The following is a 14,083-nucleotide window of genomic DNA, read 5'->3' as shown; positions in this document are numbered from 1 at the left end:
ATCTCAGGTCGGGGCAGACCTGCAGTGCCTCTGTCTGCCTGTGGCGATGTGTTCGCAGCCCCGGCCTCATTGGAAAATGCTTTCCAATGCATTTTCTGGCCCTTTCTGGGGGGGGGGGGGGGAGGTGGTGGGCTAGGAGGGAGGCTCGGACCTGAACCCCTCCCTCCGTGTGAGGGCCCCTGGCTCCTAGAGTCACCACTTTCTACCGCAGAGGGAGACCCCTGGAGCGAAGAGCAGGGATGATTTAGGGAGGGTGTGCACAGCTGGCCAGGCCGTGCTTCTTTCTGCCCCACCCCCCCACCCAGTCCCCTCTGGGACAAGAACCCTCAACCATGATTGGGAAGGGGCTGTCACCCGGAATACGGCCACGGGTTAGCCAAATCCGGACACCCAGTCTCCCCTTCGCAGCCCTCCCCCACGTGCACCTTCTCGGGAAAAATCGGGAGACTTTCTATCATTCACTTGTTACATTTTACAAAGATCCCAAGCTCATTTTTTATGGCCTCTTCTCCACAATTCCTAGGAGACAGGGAGAAAGCAAGGGTAAGGGAACCGAGCAACGGAGAACGGAAAGGGCTTGTCCAAGGTCAGACCCTGCACAGGCCGCGTGTCAGGCGGTTGATTCTTTCTCTTGCGTGTGAATAAGCTAGGGGCTGGGGGAGGCCGGGCCCCCCGAGCGGCCATTTTGGAAGGACGTCGGGCGGCGGCCCGCAGCCCCCCACCAGCTCCCCTGCGGCCCCGGCTCCGGGTGGGGGGGACCCCGGCGGCAGGGAGCGGGAGGCGGGGCCCGCGGCGCCGAGGAGGAAAGAACAAAAGGGAGCCCCGCCCCCTCCCCCGGCCAGCCCGCGGCGACCAATCGTCGCGGCCGCTGCTGATGGCGCTCTATGATTGGCTGAACGGAGGCCAATCCGGCGCCGGAGCCGCGAGCCCGTGCGGCCCCACGTGGGGCGGCGCGCGCGGCCCTTCGCGGGCCGCAGCGGGCGGGGCGTGTGGCTCGGGGCCGCGCCTCGGAGACGGGACCGGCGACCGCGCCCGCGCTCCGGCCCTGGGACCCCAGCCGCAAGGCTCCCCGCGCCGATCGAGCCGTCGCCGAGGCCCCCGAGTGCGCGGAGAGCGCGAAGTGCTGTGCCGCTTTCCGGGTGATTTGCTGTGCGGGGCGCCCTCACTGCACACGGGAGGTGAAGTGACAGCCTCAGAGCCACCCAGCCCGTTAGGGAGGAGGACACTGTTTCCTGATCCCGCTGCTCGGCCACGGAGCATCCCTTCCCCCGAGGGCCTGGGCGCAGGGCTCCCAGCCCCCCCCCCCCCAGCTCTGTACCCCAGAGGACTGCGCTCAGGGTGCTACGGGGCTAGGCCCTGGAGGCTGGAGCAGGTGGGGCGGGAGGGAGGACCAGGTGGTCTGCTGTTGGGTGGTGGAGGGACCTGGTGGCATCCGTTCATTCATTGACTGAGTCAGCTATTGATGCTTCTACGGTAATGTCCTGGGGATACAAACACCAGTGGCCCCAGCGGGGGCTTGGGGGCTAGCCTCCCCCTGGTTTCCATGAGTTACTCCAAGCTACACCAAAAGGAACACACGAGAATGTTCTTTGATAGGAGTAATTGACATGGTCTTACATTTTCATAGCGCCCTTGGAGGGGGTATTTGAACTGAGGGTTGAAAACACGGAAGTCCAGTGAATTAAAGGAGATAGATTGTGCGGTACCCAAGGCCAGCAACAAAGGGGAGCTGTTACCGCTCCAGACCTGAAGGGCAGCGGTGGTCCTGGGGGAGGCAGAGCCCGCAGGAGCTGTGACCTTGGGGAGAGGGACGCTGCGACCTGGCACGGAGGAGAATGAATATGTATACTGACCTCACTTCCCTCCTGCCTGCTTTTCTTGTCTGCGGGCTCCTCATTGGCTAAGTCCAGCCAAGCAGGGGCAAAGGAGTCCCCACTGATACTGGATGGCTCCTGGCTACTGTGTGCAGGGCAGCTGGGGCAGTAAGGTGCCCAGCGCCCTTTCTGAAGTGTGAAGAAAATCATCTTTGAAATGTTGCTGTTTTGTTTCGTGGGCAGTGGCATACGATGTAAGTGAAACGCATGTGCATCCTGTGCGGAGGTAGCCTCCAAGTGGGTGGGGGAGGGCACAGCTGAGTCCCTCCCTCCTGCAGAAGCCTTTGGAGCCTGTCCTGCGAAGGCATCAGGCAAGTGATGAGTGGAACACAGGCAGGGAGGTGCACGAACAGCGCTCCTGTCAGTGCCTATGGGCAATGAAGTACAGGTGCCTCTCCTCCTCCAGGAGGCCTTCCTGGTTGCTCCGGTTTCATTAACAGTTGTCACGGGGGACTAAATCCCAGTGGCGGGGACTCGCCTCATTCACTGTCCTCTCTTCACGGCGGTCGTACACACTGGAGAATGAATGGACCACGCTTTTTGCCCGGATGAGGCCAAAGGCTGTTCCTTCCCTCTGAGGCGGGGGCATTTATTTGCCCAATAAACCTCTTTTCAGGGGCCTTTCTCTGCCCAGCCAGGGCTCCCCCTCCCAGGGCCCCAAGGAGAAAAGGATGTGTTCCAGGAGCGAAGTCCATGGTCGAATAGCACAGCCACACATGCGTTTAGGATGAGGGAGCCTGAGCCAGGGACTCCTTAGAGGTTCAGGAGAGAGAGGAGTCCTTGCAGACCGGGAACAAAGGAAAAAGGTGCCACTTGAGATGGCTCTGAGGGGCAGGTAGGAGTTGGAGCAGTGGACAAGGTGAAGCCAGGGGCAGAACTGAAGCCAGAGGTGAAATCACGTGGCATCTGGGAGCCCGATCTCTGTATTCATACCGACGGAGCCACCCTGCCTGTCCTCCGAGGCTGGCTTCTTGCTCAGCACAAACCATGTCATTCGTGGCATCACTGCGTCTGTCTGGGGCTTGTTCTATTTCGTCGTATGGGCGTGCCACGGTTTACGGTCCCGGTCTCCTGCTCGCGGACATGGGAGCTGCCTCCAAAGTTTAGGAACAGTAGTGCTGTGGACATTTTAGCGCATGTCTTCCGGGTTTGTGCCTGGCAGCGGAATGCCGGGGAGGCAAATGTTCAGCTTTGGTAGATGCCACAGTCCTTCAGGTGGTGGTCCTGACCGCCGTTTCCACCAGCAGTGTGGGACGGTCCTGGTGGCCCTGTACCCGCGCCAGCCCTCGGGGTTATTTGTCCTGTACTCTTTGCCATTTGGGGGCTGGGGGGACACATTCCATCCCTCGATCGTCCTCATGTCCCCATGAATAGGATGCTGACCTGAAGCAAGGGGCCGTGTCCCGGGTATAAGACGGACGCTCTGGGAGGTGAAGCCACGGCTGTCAGTGAGCCCTGGAGCTGCTTCTGGAAGCCCAGTCTCCGTGCTTTCAGAAAATGGAATGTGGCTGCTGTGGCTCTCTGGATGGCCGCGGGCCTGGAGCTCCCATGCGGGGTCAGGACTGGTGTGGAAGAAACTGCGCTGGGGAGGGGACTCTGGGCTTCGGGGGAGGGTGGGCAGCGGCAGGGGCTGTGGGAGCCCAGGAGGGGCGGTGGGGAGGGCGGTGGTGTCAGCAGGGCCAGCACCCATCTGGTGGGGCTTTGCCGGGTGCACGTTTGTGCCCAGACCCCGCGTTGGGTGCCGGGACATAAGGGTGAAGGCACACGGGCGGGGGCCCTGCCCTCAAGTTAATGGCAGTCCAGGGCAGCAAGGCAAAATCAAGGAAACCCACAATAAATACCTAATTACAGGCTGTGATGAGCTCCCTGTGCCGTGAGAGGGCTGACCTGGCCTCAGAGATCACAGCCTCCCGGAGACTCTTGAAGGAGGTGTCCCAGCAGCATGCGGATGAGGGGCCGGAGGAAGGGGAGGGCTGGCGGTGGGGGCCCTCGGTGTGTGGCCCGCAGCCACAGAAGGAGGAGCCCCAAGAGCCTAGGGGTGGGCTAAGCCATACCCAGGCTCTCCGCAGGAACTCCAAAATAACAGCGACTTCGACAGGGAGGCCTTTCTTTCTCTTTCACATGAAGGCTCCGGGAGAGTTTTGGAGGCTCCAGGGTCATCAGGAACCCAGGCCCACCTTCTTTCTTTAATATTTAAAAAAATCGTTTTACTGTTTATTCATTTTTGAGAGAGAGAGAGAGAGAGAGCATGAGCAGGGAGGGGCAGAGAGAGGGAGACACAGAATCGGAAGCAGGCTCCAGGCTCCGAGCTGTCGGCCCAGAGCCCGACCCGGGGCCCGAACTCACCACCGTGAGATCATGACCTGAGCCGAAGTCGGACGCTCAACCAGCTGAGCCCCCGGGCGCCCCAAGAACCCAGGCTCCTCCTGCCCGTTGGCTCCGTCGTCCTCAACCGTGGCCGCCTCCTCAGGATCCAGTGAGGCTGCTCCAGCCATCAGTATGCATCACCGGCGGCAGGAAGACACAAGGGACGAAGAGGAGCCTGTATTTAAGGACCTTGCCATTGCACGTGACATTGTGCACCCCGCTGGCTAGAACTCGGTCCCCGTGTGGCATCTAGCTGCAAGGGCAGCTGGGCAGTACGATCTCGCCCCTGGACATCAGTAACTGGAAACCAGGGACTGCTGCTGAAGGCCAGGAATGACCAGTGGATCGGATCCTCGTCCTCCCCGCACAGAATATGTCCCGCAGCGTCCGGAGGCAGAGGCCGCGGGGTCACGGGGCATGCTGGAGCCTCCCCACGCTGTCCTGCTGGCATCTCACTTCAACTCATTTTCACAGACGAGGGAAGTAGGTCTCAGGGGAGCAAGTGGCCTGTCCAAGGGCCCACAGCTCACAGGCCAAGAGAGGCAGGCCCTGCTGAGAATTTTCCAGAACTTTTACCCACCGGGCGTGGGGTGGGGGTGGTTCAAGACCATGAGACCCCCATCACTCCCTCACCCAAGATGCCTCTTCTCTCCTGGTCTCTTGTTGACTGAGGCTGTCGCTGCCTCCTCTTTAAGCAGGACACAGGAGTGACCATAAACCCCCTCCTATCTTCCAGAGCACGGGAGGCAAGGCAGGGACAGTGACAGGTGGCCAACCTCTGGGTGACCAGTGTGCCCTCAGCACTGGATGGGAGCCCAGGCAGAGAGGAGAGGACCTGGAGCTGCCCCTCTCGGTCCTGATGTGCTCCCCCCTGTGCCCCCTCCGCTCACCCCCACCCGCCCCACAGCGGATCAGCTCTCCGCTTGGGCCCCAGGGCAGCATCCTCCAGGGCCAGAACTCGCTCAGTCTTAGTCACTGATACTAACTCCCTGCCGTATTCTCTGTCTTCACATTCACCTTAAAACTCACAAAGGGGCACACGTTTATAAAAATAAAAGCAGACATTTCCAAGGTGCATAAGGTCAAAAGTCAAATTCTGCTCCGCAGGTGTGCTGATGCCTGGGTCGCAGGACCCGGAGCTGAGAGCTGACTTGGGGTGGCGGTTGCCAGACCGTGTCTATACCCGCGTGAGTGCCGCACGCACACAGATGCACGCACTGTGCGCTGCCCCGCGGGCCGGTGCGCGGCCGAGTTTGCTCGGATGGCTGCAGATGGGCACGTGGGTGCTTCCAGTTTTCCGTGGGAAACGTTGGCATTGCGGTATTTGTGCGGCGGCTTTGTGGGCATGGGTCCCCAGAAACTCACCGCCCTCCCTCCCTCATCAGGCCTCCACCCCCCCCCCCAACCCCCCGCCACCAGAGCGCCTGTGGGACCGGAGCCACCGGGAGCAGGGGGCACAGCGGCCTGGAGGCTGTCCTCTGGCTGCCTGGGGAGAGGCGGCCGCAGGGCTCCGGCCCCAGGCGCGGCGCTGGCCTCTGGGTCTCTTGTTCCTTGGCTTTGCTTCTCTCTGCACGCTGGCCTCCTTCTCTTCAGGTTTCTCCATGCCGCGGAGGGGGGGGGACGGGGCATGACCCAGACAGGGCCCAGCCACCTGTCCCAGCTTGGTTACCCAGTAGAAACACAGGGTTCTCTCTCCACGTCCAGGAAAGGGGCCAGGGGTCAGCGCACTGTGATCTCCAGGCCTGGGTCCCGAGCTGCCCCCTGCCTTGGGGGTGGGTGGTGGCTCTACAGATCCGGTGAAGGCAATTCCTGCAGGAAGCGGGGACATCTGCTATGGGAAGAAATGGCCGGGAGGTCCACACTCTGGCCCCGTGGAAGCCACACATTGTCCCTCCACTCACACCCCCCACTCCGGGGGCCCTGCCTGGCACAGCATACTTCCTTCCCAACAGAGGTCGACCTGGGCCACTTGACTGTGACAGTGGGAGGCGGCCTGGGCCACAGTCCCCTGGGGCGTGTCCACCTCCCTGAATTCTGGTCAGGTTCTGCCCGTGTCTGCAGCCTGGAGGAGATGCCAGGGCTACCTGCTGCCAGCACGTCTGACGCTGCACAGCAGGAGGAAAGAAGAGGGAAGGAGGAGAGAATAAAGAGCATTCAACCCCAGACAAGTCAAGATGATGTCCTTGCTTCTCCCCACGGGGTCACAAGCCACCGTCGGTATCTGTGACCCCTCTGCTGCGGCCTCTCCACGTTGCCCTCGCCTCCAGCCGGTGCCTCGGACAGGTGGGTTCTTTCCCTGCTGGGCTGACCCAACCTTTACTGCCGAGGGGGTCGGGGCCCTTGTGCCTCTTGCCCTCCTGGGGTTGCAAAGGTCTCCCACCAGCACATCAGCATGGCCCGGGGGAACGCTCCTGAGGTCCCCAGTCCCACCTGCGTCCTGGAGGCCAGACGGGTACTCCACACCCTCTTTCCCCATTCACTCGGTGTGGCCCCAGCTCCTATTTTCTGGGCTGGCAGTGTCCTCCCCTGGGAAACACACTGCAGACCAGCCTAGCTCTGGGTCAGGACAGAAAGCAGAACCGAAGATCACCGATGTGACCTAAGATGCTTGACCTGCTCCCCCAGCTCCCGGACCCAGGTCCAGGGCTGAGCAAGAAACACCCCTTCTGCGGGTGTGTGGGCTGCACCCCCGAGCCGGGGCACACGTGCCCGGCTGCGCGTGGCCCAAGGGTGGTCGCGTTCCTTGCTGTACCTGTGCTCAGAAAGGAGTCCCTCGGTTGCAGGGACTGGGTGGGCTTTCCTGAGCACGTCGAGGGGGCCACAAGGCCCATGACACAGCCAAATCCAGAGCAGCGCCTACTCCCGGAGGGGACACGCCGTGATGCAAGGACCCAAAGTAACCCACTGGCCGCTGCACAGCTGCCTGGTCCCCTAGGGTATTACAGTTGGGATCTGAGGTCTCTTGTTGCTGACAACTGGGTATTTGCCCGAGGGGATCCAGGTCAGCTACAGGGAGGAGAGGTTCATGGTGGGTTCCTTGTCCATGTCCTTCCCGCCTGCCCACTGACGGCGGGGCGGGGGGGTGCTGACAGGCAGCCCCGGGGCGGGTCACATGCCTGCCTGACCATTACTAGCTCTTCTGCAGCGGGGCCTCCGATGATATTCACATGAGCAGGCAGGCGCCCGCTTCTGGGCACAGTCCACCAGGTCGGTCCGCTCTCCTTCTTGAACCTGCCTGAGTCATCTGTCAGTCATTTGCTCTTTCCAAGTCCCTCACGTCTGGCCAGATGGTCAGACACTGCCCAGGACTCTGTGTAGACCTTGGCCTTGGACATCCAGGGCCTCTGGGATGACTGTCCTGGAAAGTTCTGTCCTCTGGGAGGACTGTCCTGTAAGGCAGGGCTGTAATGGCACCGTGGTCCCCTTGGGGCTGGTGTTGGCACACGGGTGAGCCCACGCTGCTTCCTCGGCCAGCAGATCAGGGGGCTTCACAGAGGCCGTGAGTTTGCAGCAGGAAGTCGGCTCCAGTGGCCTCCTGTGCCTTAGGGCCTGCTCGGCCTCTTCTGTGGGCACCCTTTCTGCTCCATGATGGACAACTGCTGGGTGCACCTGCTTATGCTCAGGTGGGCAAGGGAGCGCCCGGTTTGACAGTTGGGTCTCAAGGTCAACCCACTGCCCCGCAGTAGCAAATAAATACAGGATGTCGTGTAAATTAAAATTTTAGATGAAGGGCGCCTGGCTGGCTCAGTCAGTAGAGCTTGTGACTTTTTTTAAATGTTTTTAATATTTATTTATTTTTGAGAGACAGAGACGGAGTGTGAGCGGGGAAGGGGCAGAGAGGGAGACACAGACTCCAAGGCAGGCTCCAGGCTCTGAGCTTCAGCACAGAGCCCGACGTGGGACTCAAACTCACGAACTGCGACATCATGACCTGAGCAGAAGTCAGATGCTTCACTGACTGAGCCACCCAGCTGCCCCCACAGCTTGTGACTCTTGATCTCCAGTCGTGAGCTTGAGCCCCACGCTGAGGGGTAGAGTTTACATAAAAATTTTAGATGAACAGTGAATAATTTTTTAGTATGAGTATATCCCTAATACTTCACGGGCCATACTTATGCTAAAAGTTACTCCTTGTTTATCTGAAAGTCGAATTAAACTGGGTGTCCTGTATTTTTATCTGCCGACCCCCATGGGTCAGGTACGCAGGCCTCCCTGAGCACAGCACGAAGCCAGGAGACCCAGGTTTCACTTGGGTCCCCCAGGAAGTCGGTCACCAGCTCAGGCTCTCCGGTCCACCTGGTGCTGACGCAGGCCTTCGCTGGCCTCCGAGGCTGGCCTGCGAACCGAGGGGCAGACTCTGATTGGCTCAGCTTGGGTCACGTGCCCACCCGAAGCCAATCACCTTGCCAGAGGGGCCAGGCACCCTGATTGGCCCGGCTGGGGTCATGTGAGCGAGGGGAGGCGTGGCGGCCCGCGTGGCTGCGTCAGGTGGCCCTGGGAGGCCTTCGAGGGCTCGGGACTTTCTCAGGTCCGCGGGCCTGGGGCGGCGTCGTTTCCCGCTCTCTCTCTCCCCGGAGGCTCGGGCGGAGGTTGTCGTCGCGCAGGTTGGTGCCTGGCGGCGGCCTCGCGTGCCCTTCCCGTAGTGACCCCCAGAAACCCGCTTCCAGCCGGCGGCCAGCGGGCGTCCCGTGGGGAGCCCCGGCCCCCAGGTACCTCGCCCAGCATCGGAGGGGCGGCTGAAGGGCGCGGCGGTGAAAAATACAATTACCCCGTCAGTGCGGGGGCTCCCGACGCTCGCCCTGCTCACTGCCGGCCCCCAAGTCTGTTTCCTATAAGTGAAAACAGATTTCCTGACAAGGGGCAAGATCTTAAACTTGTTCAAAGGCTCCCAAATAAAAAGGGTGGTTTTAACTTTCCCCGCTCAGCAAACCAAATCGTGAGGAGGCCTCTGAACCCTTCCATCGCTGCGGGAAGGGCTCGGGGTTAGCCCACCCCCACTGCCATCTGGAGCCCGAGCCCCGGCCTGCAGGCTCAGCTAGAGCGTGGTTCCTACTGGTCTCAGGGCCAGCCTCCCCCAGGGTCAGGGACCCGGGCCCAGAGGTTGTCTTCCACGTCACTATTTTCTGAGATGATGCGGATGGAAGGTGGTTCCCACCCACCAACCCCTCCTTCTGCCCTCCTCTGAAAGCTGCTTCAGCTTGGATGTTTTTCTTTGGATGAAACCACTTAAAGGAAGCTGCTGACATGCCCCTAGAAGTACTTTCAGCTGGGGGCTGGGTTTCCTGGGAGCAGAGCAAGAGGGCTCCCTTCCTTGGGCTCCTTGACCTGGACTTCTTGGCCTCACTAAGGAGGGGCCCTGCTTAGCTCAGCTAAGCACAGCTCCTGTGCTGGCCATCTTCTCCACTGGCCTCTGAGCTCCTGGCAGGTGGGGACTTCCTGAGATCCCCTCAGCTCTGCATCCCAGTGCCTGGCAGAGGGCCCAGCACACAGTAGGTCTTCAGCATGTACTTGTGGAAAGGACAGATGGATGGATGGCTCAGATGCAAACAAGTTGTGTTCCTGCCAGGAGCAGATTACATCTTTCTTTCTTTCTTTCTTTCTTTCTTTCTTTCTTTCTTTCTTTCTTTCTTTCTTTCTTTTTCTTTCTAAATCTTTGAGAGAGAGAGAGAGAGAGGGCAGGGGAGGGGCAGAGAGAGAGGAAGACACAGAATCCGAAACGGGCTCCAGGCTCTGAGTGGGCAGCACAGAGCCCGATGTGGGACTTGAACCCACGAACCGTGAGATCACGACCTGATCTGAAGTTGGATGCTTAACTGAGTGAGCCACCCAGGCGCCCAGGAGCAGATCAGTCTTAGCAGGGACTAAGAAACCCCTTTTCTGATGGGCAGGGTGGCTGGTTCCAGGATGTTTGTAGCTTCCCCCACCAGCCCTGGGTATCAGGAGGGGCCTGCTATCTCTCTCCGTCTAGGGAGACAAGACCGGTGAAGGTTTTTTTCTGGACCGTAGGCATTGGCCTTGGACACCTTGGGTGCTGGGTGAGTACCTTGCCTTTTCTTCCTGCAGACAGGTGCAGTCTGCCTCGGGAGCCCTGGAAAATCAGACAGGAGACGCCCATGGGAGAGGGCCCCCGCCGACTGAGTTTGGGGCAGCATGTGATGAAGGGAGCACCTGAAAAGTCAGGGTGACTAAGCCGGAGAAGGGGGGCGATGTCAGGGGAATGCGGAACCAAGCAAACAGTGCTCTGAGTTTGCAGTGGCGTCAGGTGCCCGTGGCCTTGTGGTGTGCTCCTTACGAGCCCTTCTCTGGGCTGCAGGCAGCTCGCTCTGTTAGCTCACCGCCAAGGCAGTAACAGGGCAAGTGTTTGGGTGCCATCCAGACGCGGCTGCTTCCAGGCACCGCTCCTTCCTGTTTCGTTTGGGAGGGCCTCTCCCCAGCTGTCAGGACGCGAGTGGGCTGAATGGAGTCAGAACACGTGTCTGAACTTCACACGTTTACATCTGATGTAAATGCTGGAGAACTCGGCTCACGGACTCCATCCCCTCGCTACCGTGCCAAACGGGGGCGGTTTGGAGGCTGCCCCCTCCCCTTTATGCCCGAACTGGGCCCTCTCAGGACTCCCAAGGGTGTGGGCTGGGGCTGGGAGGCTCTGCAGAGGTGGGTGTCAAGACTACAGAACAGTGGGTCGGGGGTCCAGCCAGGTCAGCGGGCCTGCCCCCTCCCCCTGCCCCACCCGCCCCGCCCCACCCCACCAGCCGGTTACAGCCTCGACGATTGCCGTGTCCTGCAGCGGCCTCTCGCCGTCCTGGCCAGGCTGGCCACGCGTGACCAAATCTGCCATGCCTTGAGTAACCAACTGGCATTTTGTTTCACGGGAGCTGGTCTGGGCTCCCGGTAAGGAGGGCGATGGAGGGGGTCCCTGTGCAGCCCGCCCACAGCCACCCAATCCGTCTGAATCCTCCTGGAGTTCTGGTCCCTCGCCGACCTGACGGAGACTCGCCGTGCGGCCCTGTGTCCAACTGGACACATGAGAGTGTGAGTCTCCCGACAGGGCAGATCCCAGGAGCTGGGGCCCGGGGACGTGGCACCGGCGCAGGGAGGAGGGGCAGCAGAGAAGGGGCTTTGACATCTCCTACCCTGGCTTCTGCTCGGAAGCCTCCTCCCTGGAGGCTTCTCTGCTCACCTGGCCCGGAGGCCTGGGTGTTGCCTCATTCGTCTTCCTCTGGTGCTGTTTGTCGCAGAGCACTTGTCGCTTCAGCCCCCATGTTTCTGCCATCCTTGGGGCTGGTCAGGGAGCTGCACGGGGCCATGGCATCCCAGACTAGCGTGGGGAGGGGGCGGCTTGTCCGGTGGCCTTGGGACCCCACCAGGCCTTCTGCACCCTTCAGGGGTGGCAGGTGGGTGCATCCCTGACACTTAGGTGGTTCTGTGATCATTTGTCAGAGAAGGGGGTACAGCCCCCTCCATGCACCCCCAGGGAAGCCCCTGCGAATCCCTGGGCTGAGCCTCTGGGGAGGCCGCAGGGACCCTTGGTGGATTTGCTGTGGCACCGTCCTGGGCCCTGAGGAATCGCCGGGTGAGGGACAGCGGGGCCCTCAAGCTGGGTGGGGGTAGAGTCTGGCTCCGCTGCGTCCAGCCTGGGTCCTGGTGTGTGTCCCCAACCCCAAATCCTGTCACTGCTGGCCAGAGGATGAGGAGACAGGGTGCTTAGGCACGTGAAGGGCCCAGCCCTGGCTCGGCCATTGTCCTTTTTCCCTGGGGCAGCGGTGTGGGGCCCAGAGGAGGGCCCTGCCCGCATGTGGCTCCAGAAATCCCTTCTGCCACCTCTTGTGAACCTCACCTTACTCTCACCGGTGGGCAGGGGTCAGGGACCCTGTTTTACAGATGAGTATTCTGAGGCCCAGGCTCACCCCTGCCGCCTCATCCTGCCCACCTCCATCTGTCGTCCTCTCCAGAGGCCCGAGTCATCCGGCCTCTTGGTGCCCCTGCCAGTGGTGGGCACTGAGAGGACTCAGCCTTCAGCGACCCCCAGCCTGTCTGCCTGGAGCTGGTGCGCGGAGCGGCCCTGCTTTCGTCACCGGCCACTGTCCCGGGTCTGTCCCGGGTCCGAGTCAGGTGCCCGGAGAAGGGCGCAGGAGGCCTGACTTTTAGAGGAGAAGCAGCTTTGGAGATGTGCTGGCGTTCACTGGGAGCCCTGGGGACTGGGACGGGGTGGCAGCAAGGGGGCCGAGACCCCTGGACTCCCGGCGGGAAGCAAAGGAGCCTTTCAGGGGCACTCTCCTCGGTGCCACCTCCGTCCACTTCCTTAGCTGGTACCCGGGGTCCCCAAGGCAGGTCCCTCCTTGCCTCTCGCAGGGGCCGTTGTGGCCCGCGGCCTACAGCTGGCTGTGTGCCCGATGCCCCCTCGCCGGCCGGGCCGCGGAGCCAACCTCTCACCTGTCTGCGGCCCGGGTCTGACACCAGCTCCCACCCAGCCCTGGGGCCGGGGCATAAACAATTTCAGCCCCGCGTCCCCAATTGGTTTGTGGTATTAAAAACGAATTGCGATCAGCCAGGTTGTCATTTCTGCCTGATAAAACATCACTTGTATTGATCTCCCCCACCTGCTGCCATCATTTATCCTGCTTCGACGCTTCACATAATGGCTCGTTTGTCTTGATCAAAGTGTAGTCCTGCACGTTTAACCCTTGGGGCTCCACTCGTGTCCACCCCCTTCCCTCACTTGGGCCCTGTTCTGTGGGGTAGGAGGTTCTAGAAGGCAAGGGCCACCTTGTTTGAGTTACGGTGGGAAGTGGGAGGCGACAGGGAGGCAGCTGGAGGGGCTGGGGGATGGGAGGAGGTGGTCCTCGCTTGCTGTGTCCTTGAGGTCACCTGCCCACGTTCCCGGTTCCGTGGCGACCCTCCCTCCCGTCCCCTCCCGTGGTTTCCCGCCCTCAACCCCCCTGAGTCCCTGGCCTGGCCCCGTGCTCCTGGCCCCCACCTCAGGCCTTTCTCTGGGCACCGGCTCCTTCCCCTCCCCGGGGCTGGGCTGGCCCCTCTAACCCTGACCCAGGGCTGCAGAGGCAGTGGTCCCAACCTGATTGTGGACCCTCTGCCTACGGCCTTGGGTGCGTCCTGCTGTCCGGGAGACTCCATCCTGCGCTGGGGTCACGACCTGGCCTGTGCGGAACTCTGGCTCCAGCACCAGGCCCGCGTGCCTCCCAGCCACCGACAGTGTTCCTCAGCTACTTTCCGCCTGCCCTGCCCTTCCTCCAGGACGGCCCAGGTAGCCCCTCTTCCAGGAAGCCCCCATTGACGGTTCCGGGGGTGGTGGTTCCTTTGTGTCCTTGGATGTCCCTGTCGGTCTGGCTGCAGCAGGGAGCTCAGTGCTGGAGCTACCAGGCCTGGCTCAGCCCTGGCGCTGACCGTGTAGTCCATGGGGGAGGTTGTCTTGGCCGCACGGGTGTTCTCGCCCTTGGCCGTCGGCCTCTCTTAGGGCCCACCGTGTCGGAGAGCTGTGGCTGCGGGTCCGGCATCCCCACCTTGGCCGATGCACCCTGCTGGCGCCGGTGCTGGCTGGAGGACTCGAACCCACAACCTGCCAGCAGGAAGAACTTTCCCACCCAGCTCCTGGGCCCAAGTCAGTGCCGCCCTTTCTGTATTTTGTCACCCCTCCCACCCCGGCCCCTGCCCACTCTCTTGCCCCATAGCTTCCCTTGTGATCTCTGGTGTCTGCTGACCTCCCCACACCGTACCCCTGTGCCCTGCACTGCCAGGCAGGTCTTGGTGTGGGCAGGAGGCGGTGCGCTTACAAATCCTGGCTCAGGGGCCCCAGGCCTTCCTCCCTGCCCTGGCCCTGGTCCCGC

This window comes from Prionailurus bengalensis, chromosome E1, assembly GCF_016509475.1.
Source record: "Prionailurus bengalensis isolate Pbe53 chromosome E1, Fcat_Pben_1.1_paternal_pri, whole genome shotgun sequence".
In the NCBI taxonomy this organism is placed as follows: Eukaryota; Metazoa; Chordata; class Mammalia; order Carnivora; family Felidae; genus Prionailurus; species Prionailurus bengalensis.
The sequence above is the reverse complement of the archived record's forward strand: the minus strand, read 5'-3'. Positions refer to the sequence as shown.